Raw genomic sequence first — 13,683 nt, 5'->3', positions numbered from 1 at the left:
TTGAAGGGGCGTGAGTGGTACTCTATCTCGGCGCAGGCCTCTTTTGAATTTCGCGTGTTGTGTCCTCATCTTTATTTCTTTTATCGTGGCTCAAGGTGACGGCGGTTCTCATTCCATCTACTGCCAAATATCAGCATCATTATCGCAGCAGCTTAGTTTCTTTTCAGGCCAGTAGTTTTTGTGTGGTGTTGTCTTGTGTTGGTTGGATATTTTGTCTTGTGTTGTATTAGATTTTATGGCATGTCAACTAAGGCCATCATGCAACAACCTCAAATTTCAATTTCTCTGCTTGGTAGTAGGCAGTTAAAAGGTCTTATAAAATATTTTAATTTGTTTCGATGATTTGTTTTTTTTTTAAGAACGAAACAACCCAGGAACTACCGACGAGATACTCTCGTCCTGAGAGTAAGCTATCCTATAGATAAAGCTAGAATAGAATACGATTGCTTCATCGTAAAGTTGTGAAAAGTGCTTTTTCCTTCGTATTTCAACTTTCGTACACAAATATAACGCGTCTTGTGTTGAGAAGCTCTCTTCAGACTTCGCATGCATGTTCATCTTGTCCTGCGTGGATGAGATTTTGCGCTAAGTGAGTGTATCGGATAAAAAGGCGACTTAAAATTACTTCAGTGAGGCGTTGTTGCTTACTACATTCTTTCGAGTCGTCGATATTCGTCTTGACTAGGTATTCGTCTTGACTAGGTGCAATTTGTTGTTGCCCCGACGCGGTGGCTCAGTGGTTACGGCGCTCGGTTGCTGGCCCAAAAGACACGGGTTCGATCCCGGCCGCGCCGGCTGAATTTCGATAGAGGTGAAATTCTAGAGGTCCGTGTATTGTGCGATGTCAGTGCAGGGTAAAGAACCCCAGGTGGTCGAAATTTCCGGAGCCCTTCACTACGGCGTCCCTCACAGCCTGAGTTGCTTTGGGACGTTACACCCCCATAAACCAAACCAATTCAAGCAATTTGTTGTTGACTTCCTGCGTCAAAATGGAAGAGCTTTCTTCCCCTCACACGAGCTCGCAGTTTCGTTTTGCGAGCGTAATTTAGACGAGCTCGTCTCTGGCCCCTCAAATGAAACAATGCCGAATTTCCCATTGCCAGTTTGTAGAGTGGTACTAGTCGCCTTATCGTACCAGAAGGGTAGTTAGCACGTCCTGCTCTCTTGATTAAGATGTTAGAAAAATAGTGCTACCGTTTTCATGACATGGTGGATGACATATTATTCTAGTGCGTTGATGGTTTGAAGAAAACAATAGTGTCTTTCTGCTTTCGAGAAATGAGACGTGAAACAGTGAAAAATTTCAAATGATTCTTTTTATGCTCTCATTGTTGATCATATCGGTTGAGCATCTTCACCTTTCATTTCGCTTCGATTTATCAGTGCTGAGTGCTTCCTCTATCCTCGCAATAATAGGAAGGACAGCACTCCGGGAAGTCAGGTCCCGTTCCGTTCAGAGTCCCGCAGTAAGGGTCATTCTGGAAATCGATACGTGGACACCTAAAAAAAAAAGAAAAATAAGACATTTAACGCTCCAAAGCTCTGGTACTCAAAGAATCTTCCGAGGTATACTGAAAGTCAGTAGCGGTGTCTAAACGACCGCTGTGTTTTCGTAAACAAAGGTAGTAGCGTTGAATCTTGACAGGGCCCTCTCGGCTACATTATACACAGATTAAAATAAAACATAGTAGACGCACTAACTTATGACTACTTTTGCGAAGGCTCAAGTATTGTACGTCTGCCAGCAGTTTCCACTCGTTTACCTCAGCCTCTGGTAGGTTCTTTTAGAGAAATATTTTTTTGTGAAATACGCACAGCATAAATTTACTCTTCTTGACGTTCGTGCCCAGAAATTACTTGAGTGGATTCTTATTTTAAATCGTGACATCATTCTAGTCGTAATCTGCGAATGTGGTTAAACGAAATTATCAGAATTTCAAATCTGGCATTTCTTCAAAAAATTCCGCGAAAATGTTGAACGAATAGCCTGAGAAAATACACCCTAAAAAATCTGCCAACTGCACGCAATAAACCACTGCTCATTCTACTATTCTTGTTTGATTAGAATTTATCTATTAATACCATAAACCAAGTGTCATCTTAATTAAGTGGCCCAGCCAGAGCAGAAAGAAAGCGAAATCACCTTCTCATGTAATCTGTTCCAAAGTTTAGCAGAGTGCTTGAGAAGAAAAAGCTTCGATGTTTGTTTCAAATGCATATAAAAAAGCATTAAATAATCATTCATGTTAAAAATCTACTTCGAAATTTCAGTATGGTCTTCTATGTGCACCCCACATTTGACTGCGTTTTTTTTTCTTTCAGAACATACCATCGAAGTAAATTATTGCTCACTAAAATATCTTTTGACCACTCAGTAGAATAAGTAAGATTCCTATCACATTTATTAGCAAGAATCATTACGTAAGGTAGGAAAGTGTATAAGAATAAAATTTTTTTGCACTAGCTGAAAAATATTTTGCATCTCGCAACAATACGGGAATGTATTTTGATGATTACAGTGCTCCTTGAATTTATGGGCCTTCAAAGTGCATTGTAAATATTTAAAACTGTTTTAAGGGCCCGGATTCAGGCTACGTGGCTTGTGCTGTTAATGGCGCAGAAAAAACCATCTCATTCCACTTAAAGGTAGTGCTGGTAATAGTAAAAATAAAAATAATCAGCTACGTAAGTGCTGCTTCTAGAGTAGAAGTCAACGCCAGTTGGCAGATTCCCCCATGAAACAGAGACTTTTAAAACTGTCTGTTTTTTCGACCTTTTCAGCTCGGTTGCTGTTATCGTAATGCGACCACGTCCGCTCACTTTACACTGGAGGGAAAGATAGGCCGACTGTGTGCAGGGTAACACTGAAAAAGAAAATGAAACAAATAAGCTCACTTGCTGCGTACGCGACTAAAAAACATGTTTTGAGCTACGTCCTTTCGTAAGGGGCTGGTGCACTTTTAAAGCCTGACATGTTGCGTGCAAGATCAGGTAGGCATCACGCTGCCCGAACAAGCCTGTTCTGCTGCACGTAATTATACAGAGCAAACAAGATTTTTTTTTAGATGAAAAAGAATGCTTTAGAGGCCTCTAGAAGCCGTCATTCTTGGCCACGCGTAGGCTTTTTCAATGCTGGTCCAAAATTAAGTGTACTGTTACATTCCCGCTTTATTGCATCGCTAAGACGGACCACCTGGGTTTTACACTTATGTACAGGGTTGGTCAAAAGTTCCCAGGCCACATGTTTCGCTTTTCATCGGTATATCCTGGCACCTAAGATTCCGATAAAGCTATCAAGGTTCTCATATGGTAGAACGATCCTTCTTCTATTGTGTACAGAAATTTCAAGCTTCCAGGGTACCTCAACTGCCCGACTATGCAGACCAAAAGCAAATCCTGTGGCCTTGGAACTTTGACTGACCCTGTACATTTTATGCTAGCATGAGAACAGTCATTTTCACAAGAAGAGGTTGAAGGGGCTCGTATGGTTTCATGCACGTTACTAGGAGTAATATCAAGAAACAGGTGTATACAAGAAATCAGCGCTGTTTGAAGGGTCGATTCTCACTACAAAATGAGAATACTTACTCTTCCTGCCGCAGTCTGCCCCTCTCGCACGACACTTTGACGCAGGTACGGTTGAGAGTTATCGATGCGCCATTCACCAATTCCCCTCCTTCGTAATTGCAGTTATCTGAAAACGGTGGGCAGAAATAGAATTCTCTTCTTTACCAACGTGGACTTACATTACAAGAGTATCGCCAGAAAATGGCTGTTGCGCACCCAAAAAGCAAAACTGAAGAATTTTAAATGCCAGAGTTAAAATTTGAAACCAGAAATAATGGTGGGTTTCTTTAACCGAAATGAAATATTTTCACAACGGCAGTATTTGCAACATTGCTAAATACAAATGTAAGCCAACTGCTACTGGAAAGGGCATGCCAACGCAACAAACATAATTGTATTCTGTGATTTTGGCCAAGTAATTTATTTTTAAACTAGTAATGAGTTTTAGAGTGCAAGATTTTTATTGGAAGATAAGTTCTATATACTTGAATTGTCTTTGATATAGCGGTAATTTTTTTTTGTGAGTATGAAAGTTATCATCCCGGCAAAAATAGTTGGCATTCTAATTGTTTAGGTGGTAAAACATTTAGAATGCTTTTCCAATATTGCTCTAATGCACTTTTCTCTAGGAGCTTGTACAATTAACTAGGTTCGTGATTTCATCGTTTACTGATTTCGTTATTATTCAGAAATGGGTTGTCAAAAAAAATTAAGACGCTTAAAATGATGAAACCCGGAAATGTTCATTTTCTTAGAAAGGTTTACTGTGCGATGTCAGTGCACGTTAAAGAACCCCAGGTGGTCGAAATTTCTGGAGCCCTCCACTACGGCGTCCCTCATTGCCTCAGTCGCTTTGGGACGTTAAACCCCCATAAACCAAAGCAAACCAAGCCTAAGAAAGCTTTAACTACGTACATGCTAAAAAAAATATTTAGTTGTAAAGCAAACACTTTACAGACTAATTTCTTGTGTCTGAAAGCAGACAAAAAATGATTTTATTCTTATCACTAAAATTAGAGAAACACTTAAGCGCAGCTCCAAAAGTATGCGGCGACAGCGTTAATGGTTATTTGCTACTTACTTTTCTTAATTAGCAGCAATTTCTCAATACGATATATCAGCAGGCATGCTAGACCACGTGATACAATACAATGAACTCAAGCTGTCCCTTCGACTTAAACGAATGTGCTTCAGAGGTCTTGGCATTGCGTGTTTGCCAGAGTCATGTGCTCGTTTGCAATCAATTGCTGTAGTTATGGTTTGAACGCAGTTAATTCAGTTTAAGTATGTTATGTCATAATTACGTAAGCTGCGACCTCAAAGCCTCAATTAAAGGGAAAGTTTAATCATTCTCATTCCGCAGTTCAATGTGCCACGTCACGATCCCATTCGACCAATTGCGAATTTCTCGAGCCGGCAACGCCCACTGCGGCAATTTCACCGCTGAATGAGAGCTTTACACTCAAGCGTGAAAGTGAACAGGTTCTGCATAAGTTTCTTTTAGATGATTTGAAAGAAATATGTCACCTTTGTACCATGCAGAACTTTACCCGGCTCCTATCGAGCTCACGCGATGTACCAACAGCTGACGGGTAATTACGCCAGGCCAAGTTTCCTAGTTTTCTTCATTTACAACCATATTTTAGGTCTCCTAATTACGTCGACATAACAGAAAGCTTCGCAAAATAATAGGTATTTTTGCCGAGTAAACGGAGAATAAAGAGTGCCTAAAGCTTTTAATTATTAGATTTGAGCTAGCGTAACCAATCTCATCCTAACTGTCGCTTTCACTTGCAGAACAAGCTCGGTGTTAAAAAATTCATTGATAGTCTTCGTCGTTCAGGGCACTATTATCATAATCATGGGACATGTTTATGGTATTTCTACAAATATTCAGGTCGCTGCCCTTTAATGGTTCACGTGGTGCCAAAAGCGCAAGGGTCGAGTAGGAGGGAGTGGTTATTTATAATATATAATTTTTTTTCGATTTAATTTCTCTAAACAGAGGAAGTCAATGGGTTTGAATTACTATGTAATGCCCAACTCTCATTAAACCTTCATTTTTTTTTGTTCTGCAAAGGCCGGCACCACATTATTTTTTTTTGCTCCGCTTGAAGAGTGCCTTTTTAACTGCTCATTACACTCTAAAGCTATTTTTAGCTTACCCCTTCAGCGTCTATAACAAGTGAAGGCGGGCTAGTTGGTGGTTGACAATGGAGTGCATATTGCAACCGCGCAAAACGACGCAGGACGAAGAGAGGAAAGCACAGGACAAGACGCGGAACTTCAACTAAGGTTTAGTACAGGAAAACCGCATTTATACAGGAATCGTAATCACACCTGATAAACAGCCGACACCATCAAATACCACAGGCACGTGGGCGCGCGTGGCACAAGTTAGCATCTAGATAGTTAAATTCTTTCTTGGATAAAGATACTGAAGTGGAGCTGATGCAACGGTCATTTTTTTTTTTTATGCAGTAGGCTTTGTACAGCCTACTGCATAAAAACGTTATTTGATGTTGTCGGCTGTTTTTCAGGTGTGATTACGATTCCTGTATAAATGTGGTTTTCCTGCAGTAAACTTCAGTTGAAGTTCCGCGTCTTGTCGTGTGCTTTCCTCTCTTCGTCCTGCATCCTTTTGCGCGGTTGCAATATGCACTTCACTTCACGGTCGGCCTATTCGGAATAAACTGCTCTAACATGGTCTGTTTCCGCAAGAAGGTTGCCAGGAAGACTTCACCTAAGCTGGCCGAAGAATTCCTCTGTCCTGTTGAGTTATGTGTGTCGCGGGTTAAGTTACAGTCACGCCAAGTGAATGTGTTGGTCTCTCTTAGTCGGAAAAAACGTGACAGCCGTCAAATGGCGCTGGACTGCGCGTCTCAGGACTGGGTCTTAGCGCGAACCGAAATAGATGCAGGGAATGTCACACACTAAGCACGGCGAGATATGGACGCAAAAAATGATCAAAATGAACGAGAAGCGAAAACGTATTTTTCAGTTTAGCGGAGACACGTCACTCGCAGTAAATCCAAACGCACTGAACATTAAATATTCGTTTGTCGACCACTTCTGCTCGCCGACTTACTTGATTCGAATATGAGATCCGGTCTCCCTTCACTGGTCTTGCAATGAAGTATTACAAGAGCCACAAAGGCTGAGAGCAACACTCCAAGGGTGCGCATTGCGCTTACAATGGTCGCTGTGAGGCGTCTCTTTGCAGTTGCTGTGAGAATCCACTCGATCCCCCTTTTTATGATTCTTAGATAAGTGGCACTTAGCCCTCCCCCCCCCCCCCCCACCCTTAAAAAGAAGAAATTTTAAAAAAATAAGATATACGAGATAATTTTTCTGCTGCGGCTTTTATCATTCCGAACCAAGCTCTCACTGATAAATCTTGTGTCTGAAGCAAAATACAAACTTTTCTTGGTAACAGGAAACGCCACTGAGTTCCTATTACACTCCTCTTGAGATACCGTAATCACTACTCGCCACGTTCGCTACAGCCCTTTTCCAGAGCAGTTCAAGCGATTAAGCTGAGGGCAAGATGGATTGTAGAACGATCTAAAATTTCACATAAAAATAATAATGTTGGAGCGCATCTTTTCCTCGCCCATTTACAGAACTTTTACAGAAGTCGTGACCACAGCCAGAGGAAACATTCTTTTTTTTTCATGTTCATGTCTACAATGAGTGGTGGCTACTGCATATGTAACCTTTTATAACATCTTTTCTTGCACTACCACACATGTTAACTAGCGCATATAGAAAGATACGGACAGAGAGAGATGAAACAGGGCCCTTTGTCCGTGTCTGCGTGTATGTGCTAGTTAACATGCGTGACAACAGCAACCAAAGTAACAACCAACTAGCCCTATTGAGAGCCTCAGCTTTTCTTGCGTCCGTTAGTACGTAGACCCCAACGTCGTTGCTGACTAGGTTTGGAGAGTGTTCAGTGATTCTTCCTACTCAAGTTCCAAGGACCTCAGATGCACTAAATGATGCACTAGAGAGAGAAATTACAGCTGACTGGAACCCTAAATATATTTATTTTCATAGGTACGCGTTAATAACGGTCATTATAGTGTGTGTCCACTAAGCAAACCATAGACCGCATATCGTGGTGTTTCTGGTCGACTTGCCTGCCTTTGGCAAACGTGTGGAAAGTTTTTCCGCACCGAAAAGTGGCAGGCTTTTTGGCAACCAAATAATACCTAGAGCGAATAAAATCACGCAGATTATAGGTGGAAGATTCTGGTCTCTGTTACAAAACGCAAGGACATTTGGCATGTCTGATAACCATCCATATTTATTCAAATCTGTACATGGTCTCTAGGTTGTGTGCAGTAGTTTTCTAGAATTGGGTTTTCAAATTTCACCGCACCCTAGGAAGCTGTCTTTTCTCGGAACGAAAACGGTTCGGGGCCATTTTAGATCCCCTCAGTAGACGCAACGTCAAGTGCTGGCATTGAAACAAGAGGGAATATGCAGTGTGTGTTAAAAGCTGCTCAAATTGATTTTGCTTTGCACAAAACCAAACTAATGTTCGACGCATTTCTGCATGTTTAAGCTTTAGAACGATTTCAGTTTTTATTTGCCGACGCGTGACAACATCGCGGTGTTTCTTGCTTTTTGTTATCCGTTCCAGGATAGAAAACCTTTCAAACCCGCAGTATGTTTTCCAACTCGACCACATATAATGACATTCGTTTAATGCTTTCCGGAGAGTGGCAGCCGTCGGCATGATCCTTCACCACAGCAATGGGCGAAAACTTTGATGGTATTTACACCCTGAACGGGCGCCGCAGCTAATATACAAGCATTAACACGCAAGTAATGCAATTGCTGAGGCGGTGTTGCCAGAAGAAACGGCGTATTTTGTGAAATATGCCTTCGAGCTCTTTGAATGAAAGTTTAAGCCATGAAATTTTGCATACTCGTGCATTGTGCTTCTTGGGAAACCTCACAGGGTTTTAACTGCATCATTGGAATCCAGACGGAGGTGTCCCTAGGTGCCTTCACACGTTTTCCATTTCTCCATTGGTCAACTGACGTGTGATCGTTACGTAATGTTTGAAGTGGGATGTGCGTTTTAGTCACGGGATTCTTATCCCTGTAATGGATTTTCATTCAAGTACTGACGCTTGAAGAACAAGAAAAGGTCAGATTTTATTTTCCGAATGCTGGATGTCCACCAGGCCTGAATCTTTTACAAGCACATGGGCGAAGGCCCAGGAAACATATACATTGCATACTAGCACAAGGCAAAAATAGGAACAATCGTGAATAATACTGCAGTAGACAATAAAATTTTCAACAAGTCGTACATACGTGCAGCACTATAGCAAGTACAGTGGATAGTATCCCCCAAGAGACAGGAATGGGGCGTACATTACGAGATGCTGCAAACTACGCGGACATCCCGCGGTAAACATCAACAAGCTTACATCGAGTCGTTGACAGGTCAATGTGGCTGGCCCCCTTGGTTCGCATATGCTGTTGTAAAAACATCGAGAGTGGCCCTGTGCATGTTTAACTGCCGGCTTGGCATGTGTACGTGCAAGAAGGCGTAGTTATGCAACTATACTTGACAGTTCAAAATACTTGACAGTTCTCGGCGGCGGGCTTGCAATCATGAAATACATGCTACCACAGCAGGGTACCACAGTGCGAATTCGCTGTCCTGCTTAGGTCTAGTTCAGATGGAAAACCAGAAGAAAATTGGCAGTCGTTCGCTTCCTCTGCTACATAATTAGGGTTCAACTGTGGTCAGAAGGATGAAACATCTTCTGAGTTCGGTGCAACTCGAAATATCAGTGGTGTCTTCCTTCCCGTCACTCGCAATAATACCTTGGGCAGCAGTCCGGGAAATCTGGTCCGGGGCCGGGCATAGCCAAGCAAAATGGGTCGCCGGCGAAATCATTAGGAGGACACCTACAGAAAGCGCAGTATAACCAAATTTATGCGGTAAATGTTTATACAATAAGCATTTCAGTATACGAAACATTACAGCAGTTTTGATGTCTCAGTGGATACAGCATTATGTGCTGGCGGCGCATTGGCAGATTTTACCTCGCGTCAAGAGTGCTCATAAAGGTGGCGATAAAACAAACATGCATTGTGAAGTGTGAAGTGATGGTAATTCTGTCATACACTTTTTCGGAATGGGTAATGCAGTTTGCCAAACCGAGCCCACAGTAATAACAACGCCGCGCGCGAGGCCACGCAGGATAGAACGAAACAAAGAAAATTTTATACTACACCTGCAAAGGCTGCACTTCCAGGTTACCTATCCATCTATCCAGCCATCCATCTTGTATAGCTGCTGATGAGAAATCTGCGCTTGAGCCGCGCACATTTTTGTCAAGAAACTGGGCTTAGCTGCTGGTTCTGCTCTGACGTGTATTTATTTGATTGAAACAACACCCCATCTAGTTTTCTGAGCTTCTTCAGCCTGCTTGCCGTGATTGCGCATGCCCATGTCCGTTACTTCGCTCATTGAACCAGAAATATTCCTTTTGTGTCGCTAATCAGGCAGGTTGTAAAGAACAACCATACTGACTGTGCACCGTAGAAACATGCCTCCAGTTCTGCCCTCGAAATGCGCACAGATATCTTTCCGGGCCTTGGATCAGTTTTATTGCGATACCTTGTTTTTTAATTCTCAGATGGTTAATTGGAATTTTTCGCTCGAGAAGGGATGTCAACAGCGATATGTTTAACACTAACTGTACTGGTTCAGCGTTCATTTCAAGGAAGCACTTCACGAAACTATGCGAGAACTATTTTTACAGTGTGGGTTCTTCATATCAGCAGCTTCGACCAGGTTAATGCACTCTCATACGCTTCTCTCAAGGAGAATACAAATAAGCCGACACTGAGAGGTAAGTGCTGTTTGGAAGTTGGCCTCTTAGTTTAGAATAGAAATACTTACCCCTCCCGAAAAATTTCGCCCATGTCGCAGAAGAACTTCACGCAGGTGTGGTTCGGGGTTATCGAGTGACCATTCGCCAAGTTACCGCCCTCGGTTTGACAGTCAACTGAAAGTTATTCATTTTAGAAAAAGAGGTTTGTGAGAGGAAACATGAACTTTCATCTGTATACAAAAAACAGCTGGTATACTACTATGCTTGCGATAAATATATAGAAACGGAAACAATCTGCAATTGAAAGGCGTACAAACAAACATATGTGAGAAGGGAAAAGGGCTGTCCTGAAACTGGCAATAAAATATTTTTTATGTGCTTGTAATGTAAGTTTCATTTTGCCAATGAAGGTCGAAAAGTAAACGCTCATATCTAAGCTTTACTTCAAAGGGCAACGACGACAAAAATGAGGCTGGAATGAACGATGCATGTTAGAGCCAATACAGAGTTAGATAAAAATAACCGCTCGATTATTTCATCATGTAGTTGTATAAACAATCCTCATATACAACAAATTCTGATATTACACTATGGCAAGATTTTCAAAGATCGTAGACTTCAAAGAGACGTTTCGTCAGTCTATAAGTGACGCCACAGTATAGGGCTCCGGATAATTTCGGCGACCGTAGGTTCTTTAAAGTGCACTGATTTAGCAAAGTAGACGAGTCCCTAGCATTTTATCTCCATCGAAATGCGAATGCCGCACCGGGTTCGCACCCGCCTCTATTTGGGGCAGCAGCCGAGTGACATAATTAGTGAGCCATCGAGATGGCGTTCATAAATAATTCATGCGAAGTACAATAGGACATGATTTTAGGCAGAAGGCGATACTGACAGTCGAGCCGGTTGGCGCACACAGGACATGATCAACTGTTTCTTGGTTGATGAATGTGGGGAGGTGTCGTAACACTGCCAGCCTTTGCGAACACGCTGAAGAATGTTACGTCAGTCTTGGCTCTTTACGAACATTAATATACTACTGGCAAAGTTGGCTTTGCCAACTTTGCCAGGTGAGATTATTTTACGCGGTGAGATTATTTTACATTTCGGGTGTAGTTTAAGAGCACGACGGAATTGTAGCATCTCCGAACACCGACAAAAGAAACCGCGTAAGGAAACTGAAACGGAGTCTATTGCGCGCTGATTATAGTGTAGTCGTGGTTCAAGCGAGCTCGCGCTGCGCACGAACGGAAGGTTGAAATCCTAAGGAGGTACAGTGTTGGTCAAAAGTTCTCAGGCCACAGGGTTGGCTTTTCTTAGATATATCCTGGCACTTAAGATGCCGATAAAGCTATCAAGGCTGTAGAAGGTTAGTGCGATGTTTCTTATGCCCTCTAGAAATAATATGAGCTTCGCGGGTGTCTTAACTGTCTGACTATACTGCTCAAAAGCAGTCCCTGTGGCCTGAGAACTTTTGAACGACCCTGTACATATCGCGTTTTCGTGCATGGTCAATACTTAAGCCAGCGCTTTTGGCCTCAATAGCGTTCCTCAGAGAACAAGAAAAGAAATTGAAGGAACGTCTAAGTCCTTCAAATAGCGGTTGCGCAATCATTGTTTTTCTATTCACTGCAGGAGCAAATTTAACAGAAACATAATTGCAAGCAAATGTCTTTAGTCAACCCAGTACAAGCCAAAATAGATATGAAGGACCACAATGATCAAACACCAATTTTGATCCTGTACAGTCGTCCATACACTTCTCTGGAGCGCTTGAGCGGCGCACTGATTTCTTTATTTATGACAATGACTACTACCTGCGGCCTATACAGATTTCAAAAGCGCAAGGAGTTTAAACACAATCCACTGGAATGTGCATGCAACGTAAGGCCCATTTGAAAAGGACACACTTATATTCCTCCTATGCGAGTTCTCTGGACCGGTGTGTGGATGACTGTACAGAGTTCCATAGACAATGAATGGTTTCACGATGCTCTCCTCTGAGGCATCACTATGCAGAAGGAGAATTTGTCGGACCACCATGCTCGCTAAGTACTCTGGCCTTTGCTTATTGACTGCTGTGGCGTTCTGTTTCGAACAGGGCGTTTCAGACGAGCATCAATTTCGTGATCTCCAGATGAAGTTCCCCGCCCTTCAAAAAGAATGTGGATAGCGTTGTCGCATGCCTAAAGCTACATATACCTCAGGAAAAAGGCTAAAATTGGCATTATGCTGTGTGATATCAGCGCACTTCAGAGAACCCCAGGTGTTCGAAATTTCCGCAGCCATTCACTACGGCGTCCCTCATAGCCTGAGTCACATAGGGACGTTAAACCCGTAGTGAACCAAACCAATAAAACTGGCCGTGAGAAGCAGAGCAGAGGAATATGCCAAACAATGGTCGACAGAATGAACGCTTTGCCCAAGGTACTACGTCTACTCACGGTGGTCCCAAACCCATCTGATTCTATTTATACGATGACTCTGCTTACCATTTTGAACACTTACGTGATTCAAATGTGATTTTCGGTCGCTGAACTATGCTGTAGCATATAGCGGTTGTCAAAGCCAGAGACAAAGAAAGCGTCGTAACATGCACGCGCATCTTGTGGCCGATGGATAACTCCGGGCAGTTTCTTATGAGCTAGAGCTCACTCTTCTTATATACCGCTTTGAGAAGCGACAATAAAATAAAAGCAAAATATAACTATACCCTGTGAGCTGCGAAAACAGGTGATAACTTCGCTCACATTTTCTTTTTATTTTCAACACGTTTCTGCTGATAAGCTTCGTGGCAAAGGGAAAAATGCGAGTGTTTATGTATGGAGGGATACACAAGGAACTTCACATACGCATTTTCCTGGCAGAACTGTTATCTTTGCAAGGAAGTCTTCTGGTTGCCACCTAATCTCTGATTGCTTCGAGCAAAGACAGAGCGAACAACATTGTAGTTGACAGAATGTACCTCAACAAAAATATGAGTGAAGCCAAGAGCCACATAAACCAACGGACACAGGGGATTTTATTTTTTTTTAATTTACTTATTTTGTGGTGTTGATCAATTTAGAATATTGCTGAATATGTTATCGCTTAAAGCTAATTGATTAGAAAAGCAGAAGAAAAACAAACCACATGCCGCCGGTGGGATCCAAACCCACGACCTCCGAATTACGTGTCCGGTGCTCTACCTCTGAGCTACGGCGACGGCTGTCAGATCTTCTGCGTACGTGGGTTTTTATGTTTACAAACA

At 42.3% G+C, this 13,683-nt stretch overlaps 1 long non-coding RNA gene across 4 annotated transcripts; it reads right to left on the bottom strand.

The window, feature by feature from the left end:
- Nucleotides 1-1,339: 1,339 nt before the first annotated feature.
- LOC149348663 (uncharacterized) lies at nucleotides 1,340-13,082 on the bottom strand. 4 transcript variants are annotated; one of them, XR_016292795.1, is made up of 4 exons: nucleotides 12,926-13,082; nucleotides 10,502-10,607; nucleotides 3,589-3,694; nucleotides 1,340-1,500 (listed from the first exon to the last, which is right to left on the bottom strand). It is a non-coding gene; the product is annotated as an uncharacterized LOC149348663 (long non-coding RNA). The 4 variants fall into 4 exon arrangements; XR_016292793.1 differs by having other exon boundaries at nucleotides 12,942-13,082; XR_016292794.1 differs by lacking the exons at nucleotides 1,340-1,500; nucleotides 3,589-3,694 and adding an exon at nucleotides 9,408-9,501.
- Nucleotides 13,083-13,683: the final 601 nt, after the last annotated feature.

The sequence above is a fragment of the Amblyomma mixtum genome, chromosome 4 (assembly GCF_055824585.1).
Source record: "Amblyomma mixtum isolate Tamu chromosome 4, ASM5582458v1, whole genome shotgun sequence".
Lineage (NCBI taxonomy): Eukaryota > Metazoa > Arthropoda > Arachnida > Ixodida > Ixodidae > Amblyomma > Amblyomma mixtum.
Note: the sequence above shows the minus strand (reverse complement) of the source record. Positions and strands in the feature narration are given on the sequence as shown.